The sequence below is a fragment of the Alligator mississippiensis genome, chromosome 11, assembly GCF_030867095.1.
Source record: "Alligator mississippiensis isolate rAllMis1 chromosome 11, rAllMis1, whole genome shotgun sequence".
Lineage (NCBI taxonomy): Eukaryota > Metazoa > Chordata > Crocodylia > Alligatoridae > Alligator > Alligator mississippiensis.
This window is the reverse complement of record NC_081834.1, coordinates 71,220,858-71,244,340: the sequence shown is the minus strand read 5'-3', so window position 1 is coordinate 71,244,340 and position 23,483 is coordinate 71,220,858. Positions and strand designations below refer to the sequence as shown.

General features: G+C 42.8%; 2 long non-coding RNA genes across 4 annotated transcripts in view; both read left to right on the top strand.

Annotated features, from left to right (window-relative positions):
- Nucleotides 1–210: 210 nt before the first annotated feature.
- Nucleotides 211–15,640, top strand: LOC132243940 (uncharacterized). Its single transcript, XR_009455494.1, has 3 exons — nt 211–303; nt 922–1,132; nt 15,609–15,640. It is a non-coding gene; the product is annotated as an uncharacterized LOC132243940 (long non-coding RNA).
- A 180-nt stretch (nt 15,641–15,820) lies between these two features.
- The window catches only part of LOC132244230 (uncharacterized), a 76,463-nt gene continuing 68,800 nt past the window's right edge, over nt 15,821–23,483 (top strand). For all 3 annotated transcript variants that reach the window (XR_009455812.1, XR_009455811.1, XR_009455813.1), the window contains exons 1-2: nt 15,821–15,870; nt 17,482–17,665. This is a non-coding gene — a long non-coding RNA (uncharacterized LOC132244230). The remainder of the gene's footprint in view (nt 15,871–17,481; nt 17,666–23,483) is intronic.

Sequence of the window (23,483 nt, the reverse complement as noted above, 5' to 3'; positions counted from 1 at the left end):
TTCACTTGGTCCTCTTATACTGGTACAGGCTGTCAAACCTTGCTTGCTATTTTCCAGGTCAGATTGGAAAAGGGAGCCAAACAAAGATGATGATTAAAAATAACCTAGTTAAATGTGGTGGATTTCAGATTTGCCTATACAGTCTCAGATGGGAGGGGAAAGGCTGGGAAGGAGATTTTCATCTTTTAAACAAATTCTCCCTACAGGTTGTTGTTTTTGTATGTGTTGTGACTAGTCGTTGTCACCTTCAAGCTGTATATTAAGCTGCCTGCAGTGGAAGTTTATCCAATTTAATATTACCAGGTGGGTAGATTGCAATTTTAGCTTCAGTACCTGATAGCATGAGATCAGGCTGCAAGCCCTGTGGATAGTGACTGAAATTCCTTAACTTGACAGACTTGGGTCTCTGGGTTTCTTAGAGACTGCAACAATAAAAGAATACCTTGATTTAAAATATATATATATTCACATGCTCAATATTTAGTCTGCTGAATGTAATCAGGATCTGGGGCTGGTGATCTAGTACAAGATGTGCACACTTCCCCTTCTCTGCCATAGCAATGTGGGTCTCCTGAGGTTCACCAAGCCTTGAGGGAGAGATCTGACACCAGGATAATAATTTTTTTCCCCCTCTGAGTTCACTAGTGAGCCTTAGGCCCAATTTTGCAAACACTTTCAGATCCTCTGCATGACTGAATTCAAGATAAACGTGTGCACGAGTGACTGTGAAGTGTTGGTTTTTCTGAAGTGGAGAATCTGCTACTTTGAAAATCTTAAGATACAATAGAAGGCAAACTATTCGGCTATGAGTATATTGACCGCTTTATTGGGGAAGGCTTTATGTTCACAGCAGAACGTGTAAAACTCTTAGTGTGTTTTGTTGAATGACTGTTTTTTTTTTTTTTCCCAAAAAACAAGCAGCTTTCAAGCCATGAAGTTGATTTTTCAAATCCTTGCTTTCCTGTACAAATCTCTATGTATAACTGGACCCTTAAGAAGGACAATGAAAAACCTAAATGGAGGCACAGAGACCCTGCTGCAAAACCCACTGTGGGCAATCTCCACGCAGATCTCATTTCCCTGTTCTTTGTGTCCCCCAGCTACAGCACAGCACTTCAACATGTAATGAATGGTGAGCACAGGGGTCATCCCACCTCCTTTTTGCATCTTGCATTTTAAGGTGCTGCTTAAAACAGCACTAGTCTTGTGGTAGCTATCTGAGCCCCTAAGGAAATCTTTCGGATTCCAGGACTTCCAGGAATTGGGCCAAATCTCCTCCGAATTGAATCCGCACCCAAAACTTCACACAGTCTTACTAGATCGGTGCTACCTCTTCTTGAAAAGAGTAGCAGTACCATTCACATTAGCAAAGGTTGTGTCCAAGTTTCCATAAAAATCCTATGGTTTTTAAAGAATTTACCTTGTAAACCTCACACTCAGTCTTGCAGTTGGACCACGAGCAAAGTTTATTATGCGTTTGTTAGTTTTTTGAGGGTTGGGAGTGGGGGTGGAGAGGAGGAAGAGGGGCCTTAAAATATTTTCATCCATAAATGAGCAGCTAAGAGATAATGGACTAGATGTGCACTAGATCAATGCACAGCAGTTAAAACTGGTTGCTTATTTGAGGCGGCAAAATGAGGGGAGCGTGGTGATTTACAGAACTGGCTGGAAAATAGTTTCCTTTCTGTGACAAAGTTTGTCATTTTGTGGGGGGTGGGAGACTGAACTCTAAAAATGAATTCTTTGATTCTCAAAGCCCTTGTCATGTATTTTGGGAGCTGTCAATCAACTGCTTCATGTTCCCATAGGGTATTGTGGTCTCTCATGCTCGTTACGGTAAGAGATGTGACCAAATAATATACACGTACCAAGTGCAACAGGTCCAGCAGGAAGGGGTGAGATGCAGAGGTTTCAGAATTAGTTTTGTGTTTGTTTGGTTGGTTTGTTGAGTAGTGACCTTCAGTAAAGTTTTGAGTAAGCTTTGAGTATGGCCTCATGGCATATGTGATGTTTTGTGCACGGTATCCTTTTAAATGAACCCACAGGTGATCAGAATACCCCTTATGTAGTGGGTGCATGGAAATTGGGAGCTAATGGATCAGGCTTGTGATGCCATCAGCCTATCATTAGTTTAAACTTACTGGCAGGGCTTAAGTGAGCACCTGCAGTAATTATGAATGTGGGTCCAAGGTATAGGGAGAGAAACTAGAAGATCAGTCTGGAAAATGTTATAATCTCCCCATAAAATTCATCACTGTCAGAAATAAATCATTGCTTATTAATTGTCAGCGTCCAGCCAGGATGTTGAACTAGACAAATCCCCACTGTAAAGATCAGCAAAAGAATCATTGCAGCATCTTCGTGGGGCGTGATGAATTAAGATCTGTGCTCAAAGCATGATTTGGGGCTAAAGGACAGGAGCCGGGTGTCTCAAGGATCACTTGGAAGTTTCATTTAAGGGCTGTCACCATGTGACAGTCACCTGAGCTACTGGTATGGATGACTGCCAGACAGCAACAGCTGCTGAAGGATGCAGAGCAAGTTTAAAGCTCCTTGTTTAGGGCTATGTAAAATTATTGTGGGGTTTTTCTTTTTCTTCAGTCTTGAGATATTATATGTAGTTGCTCTCAATCTTAGGAGCAACAAAAGTAAGAATCAACTTTATTTTAAAAACGCACTTTATAGTTAACTTCCTATTGATTTTTACTTGTCAGGACAGGGTTAGTATTACCACCATCATTATTATGGGTTCTTAAAGAATCCCTGTCAAAAGGGAGTAAGCAGCAATGTGTCTCCAGTATGCTGAAGACAAATGTATTCAAATATATTGAGGACATATACTCCTCTAGCTAGTTCATGCTGAAGGTCAAAGATACCATTTATCTAGTAGTGGTCCTTCAGCGATCTAGATATAAAACTATCCCTGTCTCTGTAACTCTGTCTATGCTTCAGTCACAACTTCACTTGCATAGCCTTTTTTTCTAGTCAGGCAAAGCTGTATTTCATTAAATATTCTGACAGGCTCTAACCCGGGCTCTTTTTTAAAGCCATAAATTAGCAACGCCTGCTAAGTACACACTCGCATTTAAGCACTTTGCTGAATCAAGGACTAAGCATGGTGGGACATCTTGAGACTCACCTTAAAACTCCTGGGAATTGGAATTCAACATTTTTGGATTGGCATTGAACATCATATCCAGGCTTTGATAAGGCCAAGGACTGTGCAAAGCATTTATCTTCCTGTCAGATACACTTAACATGTATTCTTCTCTAAATACTTCTGCCTTGATTTTTCCTTGTGAAATTTTTCACGCGAGTGCAAATTAAGATGTAGCTGCAGACCCTAGCCCCCAAAGCAGCCAGGCCAGATGTGCAGTTAGCAGATGTGGTTGTTGGTTGGTGTTGCCAGTGCATTTGATGCATCATGCCTGTTTGCAAACTGTAGCTACATGAACAGTAGTTTTCAGACTCCTGCTTTCAAGGAGCTGGAACCAACTTCCAAGGGAAGGGGTGCTCGCCTCTACCCTGGGGGTCTTCAAAAGGAGGCTAGACAGCCACCTAGCTGGGGTCGTTTGACCCCAGCATCCTTTCCTGCCCATGGCAGGGGGTGGGACTTAATGATCTGCTCAGGACCCTTCCGACCCTGGAAACTATGAAACTATAAGGCCCAGCAGTTGTGTTTGTGCAGCTGGACACATTTCCAGTGATAGACTGAGGTTCATTTTGGAGGTCTGCAAGACCGGGGGGTTCAGTCCTTCCTTTAGCAAAGTCTTGAGGAGATAAGAACAGATGGTGGCCATGTGTGAAGCAGTCTTCCAGTGAAAAAATTACCAATGTGAAAACATATTCCAGAGCAACCTTGAATTTGCAAAGCCATTTCCATCCACTTTATGATTTTTTTTTCTTTTTCCTAATCCTCAGCTATGATTCATCACAGTGAATGTTTCATCCAGCATTTTACTTAGAATATTTTTTTTTCTTTTTTTCCCCAGCATTGGGGGGAAAATAAAGCCAGTAGATACATTTCATGTCACTCCAGCAGCAAGTCCTTTCTCCTGCACATGTCCCTTTCCCTTGAAAATTGTTGATGTCATACTGAGGTTGACATTTGTTAATACTGACATGGGTTATAAAATTGATAAATATGCTGGGTTACTGAAGGCACACGGTTGTTTGAAAATAATGATTTGCGGACATTATTTTATTTTTTCATTGAATGCTGGCATTTTCTCTAGGGGTTTTTAAAATTGCTGAGCTGGTTTTATGGGAATACAGCAGGCTTCTTGATGAACAATGTAATTTTAGTGTTTATGCAAAAGGAATTAGTTTCTTTAAATCTACTTTCCACAAGGTGCATAGGTCTATCTAGCAGGAATGAGAAAACGTTTGGCTTTAAATGCTTCCCTTGTCAGCACCAGAAGAGGAGCCAAAGATGCAAGCTAACTGTCAGATAGGTTGATATTTTCTTGGAAAGTTGTCATTGCATTTTCAGGGCGGGAGGGAAAATGTGAAATTACAAACTTTGACAAAAAATTCAACCTGGTCAAGAAGAAATTAAGTAGTCCTGTGATTTGTCAGCATGGAGTTGTTCATGATCTGGTTATTAACTACAGTGGATTAACCTTTCTTGAAACTTAGAAGTGTTAACTTTTAACAAATTGTGCATTTAAAAAAAAAAAAATCCTTTTCCACTCTCTAAATAGAGAGAGGGAAATAGGGTGGGGGAATTGTAGAAGAGGAAAGGGGTAGGGACAAAAACCATTTTTCCCCCCCCCCCCCCCCCCCCCACACACACACACACTGAAAAGCTGGAAAAGGCATGAACATTTCTGCTGAAAAATTTACACTCAGATCTAGGAGTGAAACACACGGGTAATTCAGCCAGGCAGGCGCTTTCTGTTTTGTCTGCCCCACATCTTCTACAAGTTATCAGATCCCCGGACCATTTAGTATAACCAGTCTGCCATTTCTCCAAGAATGAAAGCATCCACTTTGAAAGACAGTGTACAGCTATGTTTGTATGTTAGCATTCAACGCCACTCTTTATTTGCTGCATCTGCTTGGATCTGAGAAGATGTATAGGACTTCTTGGGAGCCATTGGTATTTTATGTGGCAGTCACTGGTTGCAACAAGGAGCAGGACCAGTCAATAGGCAAGACAGACTTTGTGATCCAAAAAGAAAAGGAACATATTTTAATGCTTAAATGTGATATTCCCCCCCCCCCCCCCCCACAAAACTCTCCACTGAGTTGAGCTAATCTCTTCCCAGACCCAGGAGCAAAAAAATATTATTTTTTATTTTTTATTTCAACAGAGTTCAAGATCAGGTAGGTTTCCCCCCCAATCTGCAGGAGGAAATCCCTTAACTATGATCAGATTTTTTTTTTTTTTTCAATAGACACACACAGAAAGAGATACAAGTTTTACAGTCTGCTTGAACTTGGCCTAGACAAGAAGAAAATTACAGACAAAATCTGCTGCTTTTTAAAGTTAGCTGTGCATCACAGTGGCTCGTTTAAAATCCCCAGGGTTTTTGCTGCTTTCTTGTTTTCTAATGAAGGTGTGACCATTTGTTTGATGGTACTGTGTGGTTATCCCAACTGACACCGTGGCCCCACCTGTTGCTGAGTGCCACATGCAAACTTCCTTAAGAATAAATTCATGTTATAGGCATCAACCTGAATTGAACAAGTAAGGGAGAAGGGGCAAAGGTGAGGAGCCAAGGCATGGACAAGTGAAGCATCTTGCCTTCGTTCATCCAAAACATTGATAACACAGCCATAAAGTGAAGCCAGTGCTAGTCTAGTGAATTTTTCAGATGATAATCAGTAGTTGAATTAAAGGGGGATTGTATTTCTTAATGGAAATGGAGTTAGGCTTAGGGACAACATGGCTGCAGGGAAGTCAGAAAATCTGTGCCTTAACTCTTTCCCAGCTTGCACTCCTTTATGTCTAGTGTTTGTAGTAACAGATTTGTCTTTGGCTCACTTGTCCTCATTCTGATTTTCAAAAATGGCAAACACATTTATGTCAATGGGAACTGCTGAGTACTTGGAAAATCAGACTCCTTATTTAGGAGACCAAATTATAGTTTGTGTAGGGGAAGAGCATGGCAGGGAGTGAAAAGCCATTTCAGAACAAGAAATGGAAACACTCCAGTCTGATAATGCGGAAGTGGGACATGTTGGCATCATCAAACCTCCTTACAAGTTCTTAAATGAAATGTTGTCAAAACTGACACATTCTTGCAGAAAGCTTTTATTTCAATGACATGACATTTTATGATGGAAAAATATTTTGTCAGATATTTTTTGACCAATTTTATAACTGATACTTCACTGCCTCTAATTCTAGGTGTGATGTCTCTTACCTGAGACAAAATAGGTTAGGTTTTCGAAATCACAGAGTTGGTTTCGGAAGAAGTTATGGTGTTTTGAAATTTGTTTTCATTCTGCATAAAAACAAATATTCTTGTAATTTGCTATAAAATTGATTTTTTTTGAGAAATTCCCATTCATAATCCCAGCATTTCTTGGCAGAATTTTTAAATATTTAAAAAAATTTTGGAATCTAATTCCCAACACATTTTTAAATACATTTTCATATTTACATTTTTATTTTTACATGATTGCATTATTTCCTAGGGATGTAGAATAATACCAGATCCATGCTGAAGTGAAGAATAGTCTGATTTGTAGGCCAGACCCACTGTGTGATCATGAAAGGCCATATAACAAAATTACTTTTTGGGGTTTTCTTGGTTTCTGTTTTCTTTAAGAACAAAACATTTGGTCTTTTAAATTATTGGCACTTAATGAACCATTTCTTGTGCACCCACAGGTTTAGCCGCTTTATATTGTAAACTCCTTTACCTTTACAGGAGACAGATCATATTGCTCAGATGCCCCCTGGAATAGCTTTCTTTTATGGCCAAGAGAAAGGAAGGATGGTGGTTTTATTGGTCTGGCACTGCTTTTGGGCATCAAGAGAAAGAGATTAAGTTTCTTGCTCTGCCATAAGCTGTTTGACTGTCACTTGTGACTTGATTTTTTTTCCAAGTGTTGAGCACAGGTAGTTTTCACTGATCTTAGTTAGAAATGAGGAGAATCAATGACTTGGGAGAGCTCAGTCTTCATGTCTCTCTTGCTGTAGGTTCCCAATGGCTAAAAAGGAGAGAACAGCCCTACCTTTTTGCCAACTTTGGTTTGAGTTGACTCTAGATGCGCAGCTCTTTGGGATCCGTGACAAGGGCACTTGCTCCGGGTTTGTCCAGGGATCAGCTCCTGGAGACCAATGTTCAAGTGCTTGTTCCTCCTCCTTCAGGATTTTTAGTTTCCTACCTCCCAGCTGAGCACCTTTAATCATTAAGCAGCTTCTTCTTCTAGTGTCAGTGAGGCTATCTCTTTCTAGCTTTTCCTGAAGACACTTGAAAGGTCTGGGGTTCTTCCTGATGAAGTTCGGAGCACTTTATTTCCCCTCCAAGTTGACAAAAGCTTTTTTTTCTGGATGGGAAAATAGTCTGCCATGCAGTTCGAAGGCTGTGATGAGAGTGGAAGGTGATGTGAATTCACTTGGCACTGCATGGCACCATTAGCTGAACATTTGACAACTTCTCCAAAGTTAAAACAATCCAATTAATATGTAACCAATTTACCACACTATCAGCTATAGAGGTACAAATCACTCCTTTTTCATTCATTAAATGCAGCATTTAGTAACTGACTTGACACCTAAGAGCTGTATAATCCGTTGCCAATTAATTACCATTAGCCTATCAGGTATTAATTAGAACAATTGACTAATGTCTTTCTAGTTGGCAATTGTGTTTTTATTGTTAATTTTATGCACTTAACGTAATGGGAAAGGCAGTTGTAAGAGATGGAAAAGGACAATCTACTCCATCCTTCTGTCAATTTAAATCAGAAACATGCCCAAGTGCTTTCTATAGCATAGTTTAAAAGGCACATACAGTAGAGTTTGCAACACTTCTCTAAAGACTGTCTTTTTCCAGCAAGAGTAGGTCTTTTTTGGTCCTGAGTATGATTAGCTACTAATTAAATGGACTGAACTTTTGGCAAGAGTTAAATCTACCACTCCAGGCTGAAGTTGCCATGCAAAGGGATCTCTTTTTCACAGGGATAGAGGGCAATACTGTTGTTTTAGGGATCATGAAGAAGACACTATCAAAGGGGCCTGGGGATGGTTATGCAGTAGTGTGAAAGAATTTGGTTGCTTTGTATCATGGCTAGATTGTTTATTACAGTTCAACCAATTTAGCCTTACTTGGCTAGGAACATTTCCACTGCTGCACTGTCCTCACTGTTTCTGTATTTCCAGCCTTAGCAAACATGTTAGCTTAGGTTCCCTGCTGTGCTAGCTAAGGTGTACATAAAGCACCATCAAAAAAAAAAATATATATATATTTTTTTTTTCTTCTGCAGATGGCAAGGATAGGTTAAGGTAAAATCCTAGGTGGGAGCCCAAGTTGACTGTATGTTGCACACAAACCCATAAAGCTGCCCCTGGTAGTGATCTCCTTACAGCCAAAATTCAGATGCTACGTCAAAAGTCAATTGAGTCAGTGGGAGCCTTTCCCTTCACTAAAATGGGCTTGAAACGGGTCCTCAAGGAGCAGAGCCTTTTAATTGTGATGTGTCTCCAAGTGCAAGCTGCAGCGGTATGGCAGTAGAGCTGCATTTCAGTGCAAGAAAACCAATAAAACAAAACTCCTTTATCAATAAAGACTCATTAAAACATGAGGTTATATTATATTAAAGAGCATTTTGTAATTGCAGATCATTTTACAAAAGAGCAATAATACCCTGGGATGATTAGACATGAATCTGCTCCCATGATTTATTCATAGACAGGTCATGTGGGGACAGAAATCTGCTCTGGTATAAAAGGCAGGCCCGAAGGGGAGTGATTTCAGAATGACAAAGCTAAGAAGGTTTAGAGTTTGGATATCCCATGTTGCATTGGTGGTCTTTCTCTTGGACACAGACATGCCCATATGTTTGAGCGTGTGTGCACATTCTCACACAGAGGTTATTATGGTTGCACAGTCAAGCATGTAAATATTAGGAAATGCCAGGATATAAGTCTCTTATGTGACCTCATTTTGGGACATGTTCTACAGGGAGAGACAAGGGATGAAAGCACATGGAGATGACAGGACTTGCCCAAAGTCTGTATGTAGTGGAGTCAGAAATAGCATGTAATACTCCTGGTGCTTAAGTGGCTCTTGACATATTGGACTACGTTGCCCATCAGAAGTCTGCCCTAGCTGCTAGCAGTTTGGCTTCTGCCTGGCGGAAAACAGTGGGCCACATGCCCCATTGTGAGGCTATATCGACCCATTTGCCCCATTCTCAAAGTCGACATTGATTGGTGACACAAAACATTGTTATCCACAGCAATTTTCTAGATACAGCTGTTTGTTTCTGCAGTCACAACGTCGGAAGTGCACCATAATTTCTCTACTGAGAAGTTTGGGTGATTGCCTCAGCTCAACATTGTTCACAGAATGGACTGGGGGCCTGATGGTGGCCTGCATGAGAATCAGTCATTTGCCCATTTACTAAACCCTTTCGTCACAAGCTCCCCTAAGGGTACGTGGCTCAGTTCGGGATGCTGATGCAATGCAACAGACGCATAGTAGCAACACACTGCAAGCATCAGAGCCTGTGAATAATTGTAATTCCCTTTTAATACTTCTTCTGAAACAAATAGTATGTGTGCATGCTTCCCTGAGGCTAGTAGCATCTGGTCAGCTTTAGTTTTGATTTGTATACAAGAGTTTATTATTTGGTCCATGGGTTTAACTTTTTTTTTTTAAATTGGCAATTTATAGCGCTTCAGTTTAGTTTGTAGAAAAAATTATATTGCGTGGAAATTTTACTTGACCTTGATGAGATTAAATGGAAACTGTTCCATTTAATATTTTATAGCAATTAGTGCTGCTATGTATTTTTACGAAGTGAATAAACGCTAGGTACATTATAACTGATGCTATGGCTGCAGCAACCTTAATTTTACCTCTTGTTGCTCTTCACTTCCCCCAAGCACACAGGAACATATGACTATCCATACTGGATCAGACTCGCGCTTGTTCTAATGGGAGTGCACGGATCTTTTCATCTATCCGTGCTTTACCAACGAGGTTAGTGTTTTGCACATACTTTTTCAAGACAGGGTGGTCTAGCTGCAGGTTGCCCAACAAATCAGTGTACATCCAGGAGTATAATTCAAGTCTCTTGAGTCTCTGACCTCGCCATCTTGCAACCCTGGAAAGCCATTGTGACAGCACCAGATCCTGTTGATTTGAACGAGAGCAGAGACCTTGATTCTCACATCTGTTGAATATAAGTAGGTCGATGAGGACTCTGCTAAACATATGGCATACATTGGGGAAAACAGCCTGTTCCCCATGTGTGCTGATATAAGACTATTCATATATTTGTTTCTACGTATGTACAAACACATACCTTCCCTCCCCTATCTCCCCCCTGCTCACCACCACCACAGAAAGAAACATGGGTTGGAAAAGATAAAAACATAATTTGAAGTTATTTGTTGGGAACAAAGAAGGAAGATTAAATTGGGGGTTTGCAGATAGAAAGAAGTTGATTATTACTTGTAAGCATTTGTAGCATCCTGGCTCCTCCTCAAAGGAGGACCAGATCTTCAGATGTTATAAGTCAGCCCCATCCCCTACTGCTCCCCACAACTTCAGTGAAGCTGTGGTGATTTACAATCACTGAAGTAGTCTCTCTGTGTCCGCTCCAAGGAACAGATTATGTAAATAATCTTTTGCAAATCTTCATACAAATCCTTAAATTTTCTGGCACTTGACAATCAACCTTTAAATGTGGCCTACAGAGATGGACAATCAAGTGAGCAAAGCATGTTCCAATTAATTATTTCCTTAATGTCTTTGAATGGAGCAGAAGCAAGTAGATCTTGCTACTAATAGAAAACCAACAGGAAAAAAAATAATAGCTCTTCTTCCCCACTGAAAGTCAGTGCTTTCCTTGAAACACTGCACAAGGCAATGGCACGTGTCACACAAGACTAGAATTGGTGCTCATGGTGAAAAAGTCCTGAGGGCACTCAATTCAACACTTATGTTCCCTGTTCAAACCTGGTGGCTCTGTCACTGTTGGGAAACAGAGCAATCATTGTTTTGTGTGAAGATCATGTAAAGACGTATTAAATGCCTCAACAGCTGGAACAGAAGCAATTGCCTGATTTGTATTTTAAGGGAGCAGAAGATGTGCAGATCTGAATGTGCTTCCTTGGCTATGATAGATGAATAGATGCTGAATGTGACTGGAAGCATCCATACTTTATTTGTGCATAATTAACTCTTCTTGAGAAAACTCAGATAAATCTCCAAGTTTAGCAAGCATAAGAATCCTCATTCATTTAATGTGCTTCTGTTACTGAACAGATTTTCTTACATGGATGTATATACCTTTCCCCCCAAAAGCCCTATATTTGGATATAGCATAAGTTCTGAGAGTTTCACAATGGTAACCAATGTAATGGTTGTTCTTGGGTTATGTTTTTTTCTTACTAACCAATGATGGAAGTTGACTTTGTTTTTAGGGGGTCAGAGAAGTTTGAACATGAGGAATGATTTATCTAATGTTGTAAAGACAAAGAGAAGAGTGTTTTGGTTGCCCATGAGTACCCAGAGTTATAATTAATAATTATTTCGCTGCAGTGCCTACAACCAGCTTGATAACGATTTAGGCATCTTGTGTTTGGACTGTGCTGTCTATTGTTCTGTCCAATATGGTCTCAGTGTTGCCTTTTATTCTCCCATCTATATCTTCCTGTCATCATCTTGTCCTGTGCACAGATTCTAAGCAAAGAGCATCATTTAATTCCCTGTTTGTAACAAACCTAGCACTATTGCTTCTGTTAAGCCATTTACAATATGAGAATTGATGTTAATCTGTCTGTCTGTCTAATGCTTGTGCTCAAGTGTGTATGTGCCACCAAGATAGGGTTACCATATATCTGGGTTTCCCCGGTCACGTTCCCACTCTTTTTAAGCCCTCTGATGGCTGTCAGGAGTGATGGGCACCAGCAGGGACAGGAAATGGGGGGCTGTGGGTGAAGAGTGAAGGGCACCATCATGGCCCAGGGGGGCAGGGTACTGCAGATTGGTGAGTGAGAGGCAGTTGTACTGTGAGTCATTGGCAGAGTCAGAAAATACATCCCAGAAGACTGAACTTTGTTTCATGCTGTATACCTCACTGCCTCTTATGCATTATAGTAGCTGTAATGCAACCATGCCTTTGGCTCTGGGACTGTTCAGCCTGGGGCAGAGAAGACTGAAGGAGGAGGGACTTGGCAGCTGATTATAAGTATGTAAGGGGTGAATCTTGGGAGCTGGGAGGAAAACTGATCAGCAGGGTACCCCCAGAGAGGACAAGGACCAATGGCCATAGACTGGTAGATGGTGGTTTCAGGTTGGATGTGAGTGTCACAGGGCACTCAGGTGCCTGCTCCTAGAAGAGCAGGACCTGCCTGGGGAGAGCCCAAAGAGCCAGGTGGGAGCCCAGGGGCAGGTTGCCATGGCAACCGGCTAAGGCAGGAATTAGTCCGCACCTGCACCTGGTTGGCTGGCGGGAGGGGTGGGGCATGGGCCCAGGTAACCCCAGGCTGACACAAAGGGAGGCAGGTCTCTGCCGGCAGCTGAGGGGGAAGGAGCCCTCTGAGGTGAGAAGGGAAAGAGGCCTGACTCGCCTCTGCTCCGGGCAATGGAACGGGGCAGAGCACACCGTAGGTAGCCTATGTTAAGTTATAGCCCAGGGGCTTATGTTTTGTTTGAAGTTTTATAAGGCCGGTGGATTGGCTGTGGCTAGTAGGGGAAGGAGGAGGCCTCATTGGGGCCCACTACAGAGTAGAGACCCTGGTGCCAGAGAGGGCTCAGAGACAGGGCTGTGGAGGCCAAGGCAAGACAAAGCCAGTGCCATCTGTGAGGCTTGGGGTGTGGTAAAGGGGTGGTTGGAGCCACGCGTACAGCCCATAAGGCTAAGGTGCCCCCAAACACCCATTGTGAAACAAGGGGTCCAGGAACCCACGGGGTTCAGTAAGTCCATCAGACCGTGTCCCAGAGGACTTAAAGGCAGGCTCCCTATTTTCATGTTTCTCATCAAAGGTGTGGCGAGAGAGAGCTGAGGGTGCCCATCTGGCCAAATTGCCATAGTCAAGGGGCCTTAGGAGAACGCGGCCATCCTTAAGGACCCCGTCACAGTAAGGAAAAACTAATTTGTGGTACGAGTGACCAGAATCTGGAGTAGACTGCCCACGGAGGTGGTGCCGTCCCCAGCCGTGCAAGTCTTCAAGAGGAGACTGGGCTTGCTGGGATCGGTTGATCTCAGCAGTATTCCTGCCTGGAGCAGGGGGCTGGACTTTGGTCTTTCAAGGTCCCTTGCAGCCGTTAATTTCTATGATAACTATGATAATTTCTTCTGGGACTGTAGGCAGATTTAGTGTTTTAAATGCTGGTTACCTCACCGGGAGAGATTTCAGACTGAGGGAAAGTAGAGTGTATTTCTTGTATCCTCTGCAGGATAAGTAGGAATTAAATGCATATTATGGGTTTTTACTGAGTCAAACTGTGAATCCTGCATTATTTTGATTGTTCAGGTTTTATGACCGGAGCCGCTTATTCTTTTTAATCTTAAAATAAAAGAGAGGGGAGGGGGGACACACTCCAATTACAACTTCAGAAATGTTCTTTGTAACTGGGAATAAAAAATATCAAATGAGAAAGGAATGAAGCAATACATTGTCTTTGCTTGTTACTAACTTGCTGTTATTATTTTCATTAAATGTTCACAGGCATAATTTCAGTTATTTAAATCAACATGATAACCTAGTTTTAAAATCAGATGGAGGGGAATATGGCTTTAATTATCTTTGGTGATTACTTTATAAACCCTACAGAAGACATACATGTAATCTAACATAAATGTAAGGCGGCTGCACCAGCAAAAGGCCCAACAAAATGTTTGGTTTTTTTGTGGTACCATTTAATATGGTACCTAACTTTCAGCGAATATAAGCAGAAAGTAAAAAGAGAATTCCAGATCTGATGCACAGTACTCTATGCATCAAATACCCTTTATAAATGGGAGAGTGGCAGACTCATACCCACAAATATATTTCTTGCACTTCTGGCAAATATTGTGTTTACATAAAATCACTCGATGATAGCCATAACCAACCACTGATATGCTGGAAGTGGTTAGTGGCTGCCATCAAGTGAGTCTTCAATCCAAAGACTGTCATAGGCCTCGTCAAAGCTCTAGTGGGTTTTCTACTGTGCTCAGTGAAAGGAACAATTAAAAGAAAAATAGGGCTGGAGTTATCTGACCCAACCTCCCTGCCTGAGTGTTGCTCCTAAATCTTCTCTGACCAATGCTTATCCAGCCTTCCCTTGAAAACTTCCAATGAAACGGTTTACCCAACTTCCCCAGGTAGTCAGTTCCACTGCCTTAACAGTGTTCAGCTGTGCTAAATAGCTTTGCTGTAATTTAAAGCTGTGGCTTCACGTCCTGCCCTCTGTAGAAAGGGAGAACGGTTTTCCCCTCTTCTTTTACAACAACTTTTCTCCTTACTAGAGAAACAGTAAAGAACTACTGCCAAGGCAAGCAGTTGGACAGTATGGCCTGAGTCAAAATGAAACCAGGTAGATTAATCAGGATTCTCCCTGTGACTTATTGTAAATATAAAGGTTAGGATCTGGGTTGCCCCTGAGTGTATCACTGCATGTGTGTTGGAGGGTTAGCGCCAGTAGCTGAAAGCAACAAAAGCAGCAGTGACCGTGAGAGGAAGTGACAGCAGTGACCGTGAGAGGAAGTGACAGCAGTGACTGTTCTTCAAAGTGGTTGTCTACCCTATAAACCTGCTGCTGGCAGACAGCAGCTATCAAAGGGAAGACTCCAGCGTGCATCTCCACTTGTAGCACTTCTGGATGGTTTCAGTGCAGCAGCTGTCTGAGGAGGGTATGAGATGCACCCTGGGAGGCACTGGCTTTTATTAGGGTCATGGCAACCAGCAGAAAGTATGGCTATATTCTATGCAGACTTTCTAGTTGCCTGTCTGCAGTGGCAAAAGCAGGTTGGTGTTGCTCTGATGGCGAAAGAAGGTCTTATGGATGGGAGCCTGCTGTTTTAGGGGAAAACTGCCAAGACTGGCATTCCTAGTTTTGATAGCTATGGAAGCAGTTAGTAAATAAGAATGTAGAAACATGACATTTCAGAAGTCGCTTTATGAATATCCATGGCTCTTTCAATACATCTAGACGTGCCGGGAAGAACTACTGTTTTAATAATTCCTAACAAAAAACTCTGGTTGCATCTTGACACCAGCTAATTAGTTCTGAGCTGGAATGCATCGGACTGCCAAAGCATTTAGCCTGCTGTTCTTTATCTGCCTTCTATTTTAAAAGGCACTGAGGCTAATAAGCAGTTGTCGATGCATTTATTTGGTGCATTAACTGTCTAAAACACTTCGCACTTTTTTAGTGGTGATTCATTTGAATTTTGAATTGATGGGTGAAAAAGTTCTCTGATTTTATTCTTAGGTGTTATGAACAATCTGCTTTATGTAACCGAGTGTCGCGGCGCACCTCGCTGCCCCACTCCTAGAGAGGGGAAAGCTGCTGGGGAAAAGCCCCAGCAGCCATAATGAGTACAGCTGCGGGTTGCCAGGGCGACTAATAAGAATCAGGTGCCTGTAGGGGGCAGGGCCTGGCTCCTATAAAGCTAAGAGTCAAGGCCAAGCTGGCAGTTGCCTGCCAGGGAGGCAGGAGCCCCAGGAGTGAGGATGCGGAGAGGAGCCTAGCAGTAAGTACCGCTGATATTGAGCAATGTTGTTGGAGCCATAGGGCTTTGAGTTTAGTTATAGCCAGGCGGCTTGAGTTTGCGTTTGTGTATTTTACCCCGGAGGCTTGAGTGAGGCTGTAGGGGTTGGAGGAGGCCTCATAGGGACCCCATAGAGGCGGGGTGCCCTAGCGCCAGGGAAGGCGCAGCTTGCGCGCCAGTGGAGGCGCAATTGAGTGCAAGCATTGGGTTGTGGGTGGGGAACTGAGACCCCGGGTTGTGTGCAGGGTGCATAGACCCCAGCCCCAGAGAGGGGCGTTTTGAGAAGGCCCAGTGTGGGCACAACAGGTCCCAGAGAGAGGGATGATTTTATTAGGGAGCCCAGAGTGGGCACAGTGAGCCCCAAAGAGGGGGCGGCACTACTAAGAAGCCCAAGGTGGGCACAAGGAGCCCGAGAGGGGCAATATGTGAGGAGCCCGAGAGGGGCAATATGTGAGGAGCCCAGGACGGGCGTAGCGAGCCCGGGAATCGGCTAGCGCTACAGGGAATAACCCAGGACAGGGGCAGGGTGCTGTGGTGGACCCAGACAGAAAGGGTTAGCAGCACAGCGCCCCAAGAGAAGGACAGGGTGCTGCGGTGGTCCCCAAGGAAAGGGGATAGCAGCACAGCGTCCTGCAGGAGGGGAAGCAGCGCGGTGGGCCTGAAAGACCGGAGGCTTGAGGTAAGAGTCCCAAAGTGGACAAAGGTCCCTGAGTGGGACAACACTTTTAGAAGAGGCCCCAGAGAAGAGGGGCAGTGTTAGAGAAGGCCCCAGAGAAGGGGGGCAGCATTTTAGGAAGCCCAAGGAGGGCACGGCGACCCCCGAAGAAGGGAGTGCCTTGTGAGAGAAGACCCCAGAGAGGGGGCAGGCTACATAGAGAAGAACACACCAAAGTCAGGTACATCAGCGAGGCTTGGGGAGTGGTATTAGGGGTGGTAGGAGCCATGCGTAGCCCACAAGGCTAGGGTGCTTGAGTAGCACCCATCGTACGGGGAGACCTATGAGGGGTCCAGGAGTTTACGTGCCCGAGGAGACGCAAGGCAGCCTCCCTATTACATTTTCCTTAAGAGCAAAGTCATGGAGGGTGCCCTTGGGCTGAATTAGCACGGAGAGAGGGCCTTGAGGAGATCACGGCCCTCCTGAAGGACCCCGCCGTGACACCGAGACTGAGCAGTTAATGCATCCCAGCACAGATCCAGAAGTACAAGACGGAGCCTTACTGTGGGCTTGTGGTGACACCTGTCCCAGTCACGTGGTCATTTGGGCTGTCCCATCATTCCCTTGCATGGCATGAGTTGCAGAAGTTGATGTATCTTAACCATCCCAGCTTGAGAGGATTCTTTTTTTAACCAGGATTTCAATTGCAGTTTTTGCTCGGAAGAGCATGCAGTACAAAACACTGGATCCTGATCATCGGGAAACAAAACATAGTTTTTTTTCTCCCAAGAGACTGAGTTCTCTTACAGAAAATCATGTCAACATCTAATTGACCTGGATAGCGCAAGAAGTGTGATTGACTGACAGGCTTTAATGGAAGAGAGCTGGATAAGACCACATAAGCTCTCAATAGCACTGTTTTAATTTCTTTCCTGAAGATGGAGGATAAGAAGGAACACTCTCTGCCATCGCTTCCCAAAGAAGCCACACCACCTACTTCAGTGAGAACAGCAAAATCTTGTGGGAAGAGGGAGGTGTCTACAAGCTAATACTACTTTTATCACCGGTTTGTGGCCCTGGGCTCAGTGGATTGAAGAATACCTGAAACCGCCTCTATTCTGGGTAAGTTCTGGTTCTGGGATCTCAGTGTTTTAATTACTATCATCCAGCAGCTTCAAATGATCCCTGTTAACTTTGCATCAGTGTAAATGTTTATTTACGTTGTGAAAATTGGGAGCCCGATTAAACATCATAAAAATAGGTTGTGGTAGTGCTGCTTCCAGGACTCGGTGACCCATCTCCCAGTGATAAGGACGTGCTGAAGCTCTTTTTGTTTCTGACGTTGTATGTGAACAGAGAGTGATCATTTCCAGTGTATCTCAGAATTGCCAAAGGTATTATTGGGGATTATTGCAGTGCAAGTGCTCTTTGCTCAGGTTTGCTTAGGTTCTTGGAAAATACTAAATGTTGCCTTCCTAATGCCTGATCACACCCTGCTGTAATAAATGTTAAAACAAATGAAAAATAAAGATTAAAGTATACCATAGTTGAACTCCTGAGATGTATTGCAACAGCACTTCCACTTGCACTTCAATTTCCTGCAAATAGCTTCCTGTCTTGGGTGCCACACATTGAGGGGAAAAAAAAAAAAAAGCAAGCTCCAGTTAGATTGAAGATGCAAGACTACCAATAAGCTGCTAAATTACTTACTGTTGTCTATTTTTATATTGCAAGCCCTCTTGGCAATCCATGTTCTTTACAAATTAAGTTTCACGGAGGTATAGTTCTCAATAGCCATCAAGTTTCAGCACAGAATGCCTTATTTGCATTTTTATGGCTTAAAACTACTAACATGAAATGATTTACTGTTTGTAGTTGAGGGGAAAGGCTACTGAGGAGCTTATTGTTTGATTTGGACTTTTCAGTCTTTATTGGCAGTGTTTGCCTCAAAATGTTAAATGTACAGCAGTGGGCTATGTAATTTAAAATCGGTCTCAGTCACTAAAGTGTGCTAACGTATTATCATCTAGGAATCTGCATAATATGCAGGATTTTGTCCAATGAATGGGATGATGCTTTTTAAATTACGCCAAATATATTCCCAAACCGCCAAAGATAGGGAGAGGCTGAGGAGCAGAGGTCGCTAGGGGGATCTCAAACTGAACCTTAATTTCTGGATGTATTCATATAATGGTGAGGGCTGCCGTGGCTCAGAAACACCACTGATAGATGGATAGAGATACAGGCCTGATTTTCAGCGGGGTATAAAATGGTTTTAATGAAGCCGTGCCATTCGGCTTCAGTGGATGCCAGCAGAGCTGGGCCAGTTTGTGTCCCATAAAATGTGTCTATAGTCAGAAGCAAAGACAGGCTGAATTCAAGAATGAGAAGGTTGTGGATTTCTGAAATAAGCTAATTATTGTTGTTTTTTGAAAAAACTATAATAGTATTTTTGTATGTTTGTTTTCCTTGTTGTTATTAATGGTCCTTTAGTACAAATTGTATTGCAGAGGAAGCAGGCCTCTCTCCAGCAACATGCCAGACCTTGAAACTCAGTTCCTCTAGGGAAATGCGTATGTTCTCCCCAGATTTGTAAATCTAGTTGTGTCTTAGAAGATATTGGACTTGATTTTCCTCTCACCTCACCAGTATAAACTTAAATGGTGTTCAGTAGAATTACATGCGTTGATGCAAACCTGATGTGACAAGAGAGTAGGACTCGTTCCAACTTTTTATCTGATTGAAATGAGAGGAATTGGGATTGGAGCTCCTTAAAGCTGGAGCACGGGTGTATCTGTGGGCTGATTTTTTTTTGCTGCATTATAAGGTGCTCATTTGTAAAATGGTTATGCCGCCTTGCCTGTATTGGCCAAAACTGGACTCTATCATAGAGAGAACTGCTGTTCTGCTGATGAGATCTTGGCTCCCGAAAAGCTTTCACAATTTATGCTAGTCCTTTTTAGACCCTGATTTCTATTCCTGAGTTTGTAAGACATGTCTGGTTGCATTACACCTTGTCAGAATACAATATGTGGCATAAGTGGCTCGCAGCTAAAAATAACGCGGAAAAATGTACACATGCTACCCTACCACAGCTGCTGATCTTCATCATGATAGTGCAATGTGGGAAAGCTAATAGATGCCCACAACCTGGCAATTCTTGTCTTGCACAGCACCACATTTAGTGAGTTCATGACATTCCTCAAGTCTAAATCAACGTGGCACATGCCATACACTTTTTTTTTTTTTTAAGATAAGTCTTATTTTTGTCAGTACAATAGAAAAGACTTTTTACCTTTTAGCACAAGGCTCATTTTACAGGTATTCTTTTGGCTCTTTCTTGTCCTTTCATCCTATACATTTGTCTTCTTTATGCCCTGAAAGAAATAGATGAGAGAGACCTGTAGGATGTGCACTGTGTTGCACAACCTCGGGGAGCAGGTCTCAAGTGATAAAATCTCCAGGATGAATAACCTTTTTACAATGAGTGGAGCATATTAAAAAGTCTAGAGCTGGTTCTGAATGTCTGTTGGAATTGCTTGCCTAAGTCCAATAAAACCTTTTACCTGGGTGTTCAAGACTTACAATTACTGCTAGTTCAAGTTGATTGGACTTGACAGGGTTGGTTGGGTAATCAAACCTTGGTTTTAATCACATACTTGTATCCACAGAGCACCTTGGATGCACAATTTTGCACCAGAAATTCATTCTATTATTTTTGTTGTTGTTTTTGCTATGCAAACACAAAACAACACAATGCCCCAAAAAGCTTACAATCAAAGTAAGGGAGTCATTTTTGCTAGGACTGCAGGAAGAATTGTCTCTTCATTAATCACAAAAGAGATTAATTGAATTCCCTGCAGCTTCCTGTGTGTATGGGTCCTTTTAGAAGATAAAATGGGAAGGCAGAGAGAAAGAGAGGGGTTTGCACACTCTAGCAAACACATAAGCACAAGCTTAACTTTGAAATATTTGAGTATAGTCCCCTTGAGTTCAGTGGGATGGCTCCTGGGCTTTAAGTTAAAAATGTGCTTTGTTGGATCTGGGCTTAGAGAAAAAGGAGAAACATTCTCCTGTTCCCTATGTGGTATATGGTATGATTGGGTTTAAATGTATTCCTTCCCCCTTATTATACTGAAATAAGTTCAAAGGAATCTATTGCAAATATCTAAGAGAGTGTCAGTAGAAAACCAATCTACCTGGTGTGCTGAAGTGCTGTGTTAACCAAGGATGCCAAAGCCTTAGCATTTCTCTTTCCCTGGATTTTTTTTTCCTCTCTCTGTCCCAGAGAGAGCAGAGAATTGGTCACAGGGTCAATTCCACTGAATTAGATTGAAACCCTGTGATAGGTAGGGATCTGGATCTGGTGCCATGTTAGCAGTTCTGTGCAACCCACTTGCAATATCTTGTTTGTTACAATTCACAATATACTCTCCAAAAACTTTCATTCACTCACAAACAGTCTACACAGCAAGTTACTCTTCTGTCAGGGCTTTGTGACCATGGGTTCTGGCACTTGGGGCATCTATCTGGGAAGGAAACAAAGTGGGGAGAAGCGATTTCAGAGCTTTCTAAGGATGAATGCAATCAAATGTTTCCTCTGTCCCTTTGAAAGGGTATCCATCCCCCTGTGCTTTGTACTGGAGGCACATGAATGACTTCATTGTCAAGAGAATACCAGGCACTCCACTTTTTTTTCTATTTTGGATAATTTTGTCACCCTGTGAGATTTACTTTCTGTTGTTTCCAGGGCCTCTCTTTCCCCTCAGTTTTTATTTGCATTTTATTTTCTGCAAAGATAATGCATCTCAAAATCTAACACCAAAAGAGCCCAGTGACAGACAAGCTGCTTTCTTATCATTGGGGAATTACTGTAATTTGCTAAATATGTGACCCTCTCTCTCTTTTTTGCTGTCTTTGCATTTTCGAGGCAATATAGGAGTGCAACTAGGGAATCAAGATACTTGCCTTACTGAAAGCAAGCTGCTCAGAGGGCCCACAGTTCCCTGTCTAACCATTCCCCCATTAAAATAGTCACAAGTTCTGCCTTCCTGCTTAGTAGAAATACATGGCCCATGCTACCAAATATTTCTGTCACTGCACAAGAAGCTCAGTTGGTGTTAGATTGTCTTGGACTTCCATGCTCTTGTGCTGATTTACACCAGCTAAAGATCTGGCCACTGTCATTTAATCTTTCCCAAACATTTGTCCACAGAGACTTCAAGGTGCTTTCTTAAAGAAACCTAATAAATCTGCTGCATGCAGTCATGCCCATTTCACTGGGAATGCCTGTAAAATGGCTGTATGAGATGGTTAGATGTGCTTTCACTCTACATAATAGGAGAAGGAAACGACGAAACATTACCAACAAATTGGTGACCATAGTAAACAGCTGTCTCTTCCTACCTTTGGCCTAGCTGTGTGAGTGGGAGTTATACCAAAGGAGAGATTTAAAGGAAAAGAACAGGTCCAGTGTTGTAGGTGTTTATGGAAAGCCCCTTGTCTGCCTAAGGGACATGGGCCAAAGCAAGAAGATTCTTATTTGAAAAAATAGCAAGTATGCAATGGAGGCTGGTATCATGGGCCGAGAAGAGTGAGCAGCTGATCTCTTGATAAATAGCAGGTAGCATGAAGACTGGCAAGGAAGGTACCCAATGGGATTTGTAGAGCATCAAGAAAATCCATAAGAGCTGTGCACCAGGCATGCTTAGTAGGTTTTGTGAATGTCACGTAGCACATGTCTGCATTTGTAGGGCCCAAAATATTGGTGTGAATCTGGCTTCTTACCCATACAGCCATTCTTCACTTGTGCTGACCCCACAATTGACACTAGCAGTAGTAGTACAAGTAAAGAATAGAGTAAATATATTAGTGAGGGGGGGGGGAAAAAAAAAAAAAAAAAAGGATAGCACTGCTGTCCTTTTTTTCTCACTGATAGACCCAATATATCATTGGTTGCCTTATTGATGTTTCATGAGCCCCAGCAACAATACGAGGAAGCAAAAGATAAATATTCACAGATTGTCAGGCTGGAAAGGATCATTGTTTCCAGCCCCCCTGCACAAGGCAGGAAAGATAACTAAGGCCAGGTGACCCCAGCTAGGTGACCGTCTAGTTTCCTCTTGAAGATTTCCAGGGAAGGTGATTGCACCACCTCTGGAGGGAGCTTACGCCACAGTCTGGACACTAGCTGTGAAGAAGATTTTCCTAATGTTGACCTGAAACAGTCTTCTAGGAGTTTGTGATGATTACTCCTGGCTGACTGTGTAGGCATTGATGCCACAGTTGCTTAGTTTTTTATTTTTTTTTTTTTTTAATGAGGATGGGGTGGGAGACAGTGTCAAAGGCCTTGCTGAAGTCCAGAAAGACTACATCCACAGCGACACCTGCATCCAATGCTTTTGTGACCTGATCATGAAAGGCAATCAGGTTGGTCTGGCATGACCTTACCCTAATGAAACTGTGCTGGTTGCCCCTGAGCATCATCCCTGATGCCAGCCCATCACAGTTGTGCTCCTTGATGATCTTCTCAAAGAGTTTCCCCCCCATTGAGGTAAGACTGACAGACCTGTAGTTGCCCGGGTCCTCCCTCCTCCCCTTTTTAAAAATGGGGACCACATTGGCTATCTTCCAATCATCTGGTACCTGACCTGAGCACCATGAGTGCTCGTAAAGCTGTGCCAAGGGCCCAGCAATATCCCCTGCTAGCTCCCTCAAGACCCTGGGGTGAAGAGCATCTGGACCTGCTGATTTGAACATGTCCAACCCCTCCAGAAACACTCTAACCCAGTCCTCCTCAACCTTAGGTCTTGATGCGTTCCCCTCGAGTCCATCTTGAAAGACGGTGGGGGGAGTCCTGGTCCCTGCCCAAGAAAACAGAGGTGAATAATTTGTTAAAGAGGTCTGTCTTCTCCTCTGGCGCAACCACCAGATTGCTCAG